The sequence below is a fragment of the Triticum dicoccoides genome, chromosome 2A (assembly GCF_002162155.2).
Source record: "Triticum dicoccoides isolate Atlit2015 ecotype Zavitan chromosome 2A, WEW_v2.0, whole genome shotgun sequence".
NCBI classification, from domain to species: Eukaryota; Viridiplantae; Streptophyta; class Magnoliopsida; order Poales; family Poaceae; genus Triticum; species Triticum dicoccoides.
Genome location: NC_041382.1, coordinates 669,760,559 through 669,767,804, shown reverse-complemented (window position 1 = coordinate 669,767,804; position 7,246 = coordinate 669,760,559). Strand labels below are relative to the sequence as shown.

The window sequence follows — 7,246 nt, the reverse complement described above, 5'->3', positions numbered from 1 at the left end:
GGTACCGACGCTGGAAGGTTCGTCTTCGACAGCAGCCCCCCACCCGGTCATTCTTCTACCACTTCTTCGCCGCACAACCCTCGCTGCTTCGTGCACCATTGACATCAAGCGTACGATGGGAGTACAAGAACAAGCGGCGTCTGCGGGGACGGAGTGCGGCAGGCGGCAACCCGCGCGAAGGAGCGACCGGAGTTGGTTGCATGGGAGGGATATTCAATTGATTAGTGAGATGCATGTGCGCTCAATATGGTTGATGGCTTGGTGCTTAACATTGGGATGTTTTCGACCATCACATAGTGTGGATAGACGGTCGACATTGTTTGGATCTGCCATCACTCGTACTTTCAACACACATGTATAACATAAGTGAAAAATAAACTTTACCTCTTATTTGATTAGTGGCTTCTCCATGTTTTGGAGTCGAATATGTCAAAGAGACGGAGAAGATGTACCTAGCATGCGGAAAGCTTTGTTGCTTGGCTCCAGCCGTGCCATCTTATTCCAGTTGCTTTATGCTTAGTAATGTCATCTTTTTTTGAAAGATTGTGCCTACATATGCTTAGTACTTTCTCCGGTCCTTTTTAGTTTGCTGGCTTAAAATCAAGCCTCGTAAAGTTTGACCAACTTTATAGAAAAAAATACCAACATTCACAATATGAAATCAATATCAGTAAATGTGTCATGAATTAAAATTTTATATTGTATAACTTTAGTATGGTAGATGTTGACATTTTTTTATATAAATATGGTCAAACTTTATGAAGTTTGACTTCAGACAATTCTTATATGCAGAGTAAAAATGACTGTGGGGAGTAATTTTTTGAGGCATTTATTGTGCTTAGTGATTTTAACAACTCAGAAAAGATAAAATTAAATTGACGGGCTGTTGTAGGACAGCTTCAGCTTTTGCATTGCTGTCCACCAAAAGGCAAAAGGCCTGCAAGGAGGCCTAGCACCCGGCCGGCCTGGCCAACGATTTGACGTGAACGCGGGCCAATATCAAAGCTGCAAACCTGAGCTTGTGACCAGCCTTTTTCAAAAGGTAATTTGGGATTATTATTTAACACTAGCACGTATCATTAAAAAGTTATGGTTCGCTCTTTTCTAACCTCTCATTCTAAGGGGGTAAGAGCATCTACAACCAGACTGAACAAATATGACCCGCCCCTATATGTCCATTGGCACATCTGTGCAGTTTTCGGAAGTGTTTGTTTTTGTTCATCCACGCGGCCATGCCCCAAATTGTCATTCACATGCATATGATTGGTTAGGATGAAGAAAGAGAGAAAAGAAAGAATGGAGAAAGAAATAAAGTGGTCTGGGGTGGACCGCATTCAATGAAGCGGACTGCCTAGACACCCACATTTCTTTCCCATATATGAATTGAACAGCCAAAACTTATGATGAAGTAGGGGGGTCCAATTGGGTGGCCTTTTTTCTTTCTCTCGTGTCTGGATTGTCCATCCGAATAAATGGGGACAAAGTAATAGGGGTTCAATTCTAGATGGTCTATTATCGACAACATACAATTCTTGACACGTTTTATCTTCCGATGGACACAACAATCTATTGATCACCATTAAAAGAGTGTAAGATGTTAGTTACAACCATCTAACTACAAGATCGGGGTATTCACCTAACCAATTCTACGAACACCTAAACTCTCACCAACGTCGTCAGTTCATGCACAAATTTATTGCTCACTCCCTCACACACACACAACTTTATTTAAAATAAAACCAGGTGACCGAGTCTTCAGATGGTTAATCTCTTCGGAGACGTTCCAGATGCAACATATTGAGAACATCTTGGCCTATATGATAATGAAGAAAAAAATAAATTTCATAAGAAGTATGTTAGTAACCTTAAGATAAATATGAATTACCCCCTCCATCCAACAATATTAGATAATTTTTCAAGCTAACATAGCTTGAAAAACGTTCTTATATTATGGGACAGAGGGAGTACCTTTAAAGAATAACTTTGAAACCATAATTCTCTGATTTAAAACCACAATCACCCACACTTATGTCTTCTCAAGCAGTACTACAGTGATACTTTCTGCCAAGCGAAACATCAAAACAGCTAAGAAATATCAAGATAGCTTACAAACAGAAAGAGTTAATTAGTACTCCCTCTGTAAGGAAATATAAGAGTGTTTAGATCACTACTAATGATCAAAACGCTCTTATATTTCTTTACAGAGGGAGTATTGTCATATTATACTCGAGAAAATAGCATTCTTTCAATATCCAAAATTAGAAATCATCCATGATTTAGTATGATTGACACATTTATTGGGGATGTGACATGCCATCTGCTCTCTGATGTCCCATAACATTACTAAAACAGAGAGATTGTTTGCATATAGATCACTGCATTTCTGCTAAAAAATAATTGCTAAAACTTGACTTTAAAATGCAATGCTCGAATGTATCCATTGTGAAAAAAATCAATAATGGGAAAATGGGAGTCGCATACCAGCCCAGACCGCAATAGTTTCAGCTTGGGATCTTGTTGCTAATTGAAGTGGATTAATATATGGTAAATTGAATTAAAATGGAGTAAATGTGTCTCATAAATGCAATAAATCTTTGCAAAAATGAATGATGACGGAGATTCAGGATAAAAATGCAATGCGGCTCAGACGAAAATTTGGGATGAATTGCTTTCAGAAAAACAGAATATGTCTAAATTAGTGCACGGCCGATGACAGAGAAATTATTGATCAAAGTATCATGCACTAATAATTGTGTTCATGTTGCATTGTTGGTTCACATGTCAGCATTAAGTATCTAAACATGAGCTTCTTATACTTAAAAAATCTATCTATATGAATAAGTATACTGAGTGTCTGACATGCTAAAAAAGGAGGATGGTAGAAGCTGCAACACATGAATGGAGATAATCCACTGTTTATACTTACCTAGCAACATGGTGTCTTAGTAGACAATACTCAGGTAAGAACCAGATTGTTATGGCAGGAGACGCCTCACGAATTTCTTCAGAACCAAGGATGGCGACACTACTAATTGATCCATTGTCGATCTGGTTCACCAGCTGCCACTTCACATAGTAGCTGCAGTTGAACTTACAAATTAGTAAAAGTTAAACTGACAAACAAGAAGTATATCCAGCTACTTCTTGAAACTCATACCATTTCTATTACAATTTGTAAAAATGCCTAACCTGCAAATGGTAATTGGCATGCTTTGGCAATCACCCGGGAGCATCCTCCACATGCAAATGGTAAGTAGCAAAGCGTTGCAATGAACATGTAGTTCCCACCTTCATCCACTGTCTCCACTCTCCAGTGGTTACTGCACTCTCTTCTCTCGACAGTTGCATATCATTTTTCATGTCTATAAGAAACATAGAGTTTGATGGACAAAATATTTTATGAAACTTATAAAAGTCAAAAGCATCTACAAATGAAAATCAAGTACGTTTACTATTTATCTCTTCTATCATCATTGCTGGATATACAGTTAATGTAATGGAGCAAATGCAAGGAGGAACATATTGGTCAGGTTGATGGCAGTATACTTAAACACTGTCTCCAACTTCCTCTTAAGTTTTTCTAATTCCCTCCGCAGATTCAGAAATCACAAGTCACCTCAGTTTTCTGTTCATAACAAACGGTGGAACTGCACGTAGATGGCCAAAACCAGGATTTCGAGTATTTGTCGAGCTCCACATTCTGGGTCTCCGGCGCGTGAAAAAAATTTGCGGGTCGATGCATGTCTGCCGTGCGCAAAGAAACAGCGGCGGCAATGCTTCAGTCTTTGACGTGAGGAGACAGCGGGGCAGCACTTGCTTGCGACGGCAGCAGCCTTTGCTGTTGTGGGTGGAGGAACATCTGCGACAGGGGGTAATAGTCTCAGTGTGCATCTGTTGTTCTTTGATCCTCAAAGCAGGACACAATGCTAGTAAATAAAAACACTAAAAACATAAAGAGCTATGGCATTGTATATTTTGTATATCTGGAGATCAAAACATCAAACTTCCTTGAAAGCACGAGGAAATTTTTTCATTGAACAGCATAAATAGTACTGTTCAATTTTTCCCGAGAGAAGTACCATGTGAGTCTCGAACTGGTCTATAGATATCATATTGTCCTACCTGGCTACGATGTCAAGTTATATCTTCTTATTTTTTTGACAGTTACATGACTTCTTTTCCATAACACTCCACAGTACATGGGGATGATGCGTATTGAAATTCCTTCTTTCCAGAAAATGAAAACACATACACTGCTAAAATATATGGTATATGATATATAATATGCAGGAGAGAGTGTAACACTTACATACCGGTGAAAAAGGCCATGTCTAATGATAACATCTGCAAGATTAGAATTAGCCTAGCCCATAAGTTGAAAGAGCTTCTTACTTTTCATTGTGAAGTCCCCAATCTTCTCCATGATACGATTGATTTCAGTAAACTCCTCAACCATATCATCGACCTATCAAAGTAGTGTCTTAGAACTTGAAACCTTGCAACAACTATAGTTTGTTCACTTTGCTCAGTCACAGTACCTGCCGTATGCAATAATCAAGAGCGATGCTTTGACCAGGAACACTTGAAATGATCCGAATTCCATCCGTATCTAAACTTTTAAGAACTATATAATCAAGACATCCTTTCATCCAAGTTGTCTGGGATGGCTTCTCAACTACTGCATAATCTGGAAATTGTGAAATAAATGTCATCATGTGAGAATATAATACAGGTTCAGTGTTATAAAAGTGGATTAGGCACTAGGTGCCATATGACTGGGTGCCTATATACTTATGCTGTTATGCATGGACTGCCACTCACATAACCCACCGCGCCTTGTACAACATCGCACATATTTCACGGTAAATTTTAAGAAGTACAAACAATTAAGAATGCTAGTATCCAGAAGCCATATAAAGGTTCGGCCAAACACAAATTAAATTCAGAGCAATTCTCTTGATCCTCAAAAATGGTCTTTATCAAATATCAGCAATCATTATCATAAAAAAAATGGATAGATCGTGCACATACATGGAAATGAAAGAAGAAAGATAGGTACAAATCAATGAGGAAAACTACACTATTTAGTAGATTACACAACAACCGGCCAGCTCGTGAATAGCATGGACATACCAGCAGTTTTCTACAATAACGGACCAGCTCGCGAATAGAATAGACATACCCGTCTTTCCTCATCTCCAGAAGCCATCCCAAAAGCATGGTTCCTGATTATATACATTGAAGAGCACAGCAGAACCATATTGGAAGAGAACCACATAGTGACAGCAAAATATGTCGTTCTTCCCTCCAACGCCCTACAAAAACGTGAAATAAATGAGGTTACATGATATACATACAACATGTTGAACAAACGACCAAACATAAATATAATTGTTGGCCTTCAAAATATATGGTGCTACACTGAAATTACTTACCATGATCTCTGGAGGGAATTCAGAGTAGCAAAGCGCAATGTAGTTTAGCGACCAGGTGGATGGATTTACCAAGTCTCTCCCATGCTGTAAAAGATTGGATAAAGAAAATCAAACAAGGGTCGTTTTTCATTCCTCATCACCAAATCACCATGGCCTCCCACGACAATGTTAGATGAGAGATTGAAAAAACACAGTAGCCCACAAGGTCTTTCTTGCAGAACTATCCTCAAACACCCAGCATACAACCACCTATGCGTTCTAACTCACCTGATGGAGAGGAAGTAGGCCTTGACGGGGATGTAGCGCACTAAGCCTTCTTCCTCCTGTCGAGCCGCGGGGCCCGGAGCCGCCTCTGCCCCCGCCCGGATCCAGACCCAGTAGACCGAACTCCCAAGGCGAGAGTCGCGGGCATCATTGGGGGCGGTTGCAGCGACCGCCACCACCGAGGCCTTGTGTGGAATTTCTCTTCTTCCTCTGCTGTAAAAAAAATATGCAGATGATCGATTTGTCGAGGGCGGCGGAGAAAGGCGCACGTCAAGGGCAGCGGAGAGAGGGACCGAGAGTGCGACGGGCGCTGGGCTTGCGTGGAGGCGATAGGGCTCGGCGGAGGGGACTGCGAGGCAACGCTTAGGATGGAATCGTTCCGTAAATCATGGACGCGGAACTGCGGGACACGGATCTGCGGGACGCGGTGCGCCAGGACGGTGGCAGACGATGGCGTCTGCCTGGCAGAACATTAAATCTGAATCGTTGATCTGGATGATAAATCATTGACGTAATATAAACAGTCGGATCTGTTTAAGTTGATTTGATCGGACAGTCATGATTATCTCGTGTACAGTTTGTTGTGTGGTTTTAGGGGAATTCATGTTTGCTTTTTTAATAATAGTATAGATATAGATAATATAATTGTCTCAAAAAAAAACTTAACATAACATGATTCCTTTAAAAAAATCTTAACATGAAGTCCACACGATATTGTCAACCAAAATACATCCGTGCCAAATCAGTGCAAGTCGCAACTGTTGGTGTTTTCAAAGTTTCGTTTTGTGAACCTCACTACGTAGTTGTCAGAAAATGTTTTTCCCCATTAATTTTTTCTTGATTTTTTTTAAAAGGTAAGACTGAATATCCAAAGCTTATTTTTTTTCTTGATTTAAAAAAAGGCAAAACTAAATATCCAAACGCATAAAGTAATTTGGGATCATTACTTAACATGGGTCCACACGATATTGTCAACCAAAATACATCCATGCCAAATCAGTGCTAGTCGCAACTGTTGGTGTTTTCAAAGTTTCGTTTTGTGAACCTCACTACGCAGTTGTCAGAAAATGTTTTTCCCCGTTGATTTTTTCTTGATTTTTCTTAAAAGGTGAGACTGAATATCCAAAAGCTTATTTTTTTTCTTGATATAAAAAAGGCAAAACTGAATATCCAAAAGCATAAAGTAATTTGGGATCATTACTTAACATGGGTCCACACGATTTTGTGAAACAAAATACAACGTGCCAAACCAATGCCATTCGCAACTGTTGGTGTTTTCGAAGTTTCGCTTTGCGAACCTCACAACATGTAGCTCCCAGAAAATGTTTTATTCTCTTTTCTTAGAATTAGATTAGAAAATGTTTTATTCGTTGATGTTTCTTTTTCATAAGAGTTAGGCCCTGTTTGGTTCATAAGTTCTAAGAATTTTTTTAGTCCCAACTTATAAGTCCCAAATCCTTAAAAAGTCCCTACCTGTTTGGTTCTTGGGACTTATAAGTCTCTATAAGATCATATTACAACTATAAGTCCCTATAAGTCCCTTCTTG

General features: G+C 39.5%; 1 long non-coding RNA gene across 8 annotated transcripts; it reads right to left on the bottom strand.

Moving 5' to 3' along the window:
* Positions 1 to 1,547: 1,547 nt before the first annotated feature.
* LOC119356099 lies at positions 1,548 to 6,083 on the bottom strand. Of its 8 annotated transcripts, XR_005171830.1 has the most exons (8): positions 5,703 to 6,083; positions 5,436 to 5,519; positions 5,183 to 5,315; positions 4,539 to 4,687; positions 3,190 to 4,465; positions 2,927 to 3,079; positions 1,969 to 2,061; positions 1,548 to 1,813 (listed from the first exon to the last, which is right to left on the bottom strand). It is a non-coding gene; the product is annotated as an uncharacterized LOC119356099 (long non-coding RNA). The 8 variants fall into 8 exon arrangements; XR_005171825.1 differs by having other exon boundaries at positions 1,969 to 3,079; XR_005171828.1 differs by having other exon boundaries at positions 1,548 to 2,061; positions 5,703 to 6,082.
* Between the last annotated feature and the right edge of the window lie 1,163 nt (positions 6,084 to 7,246).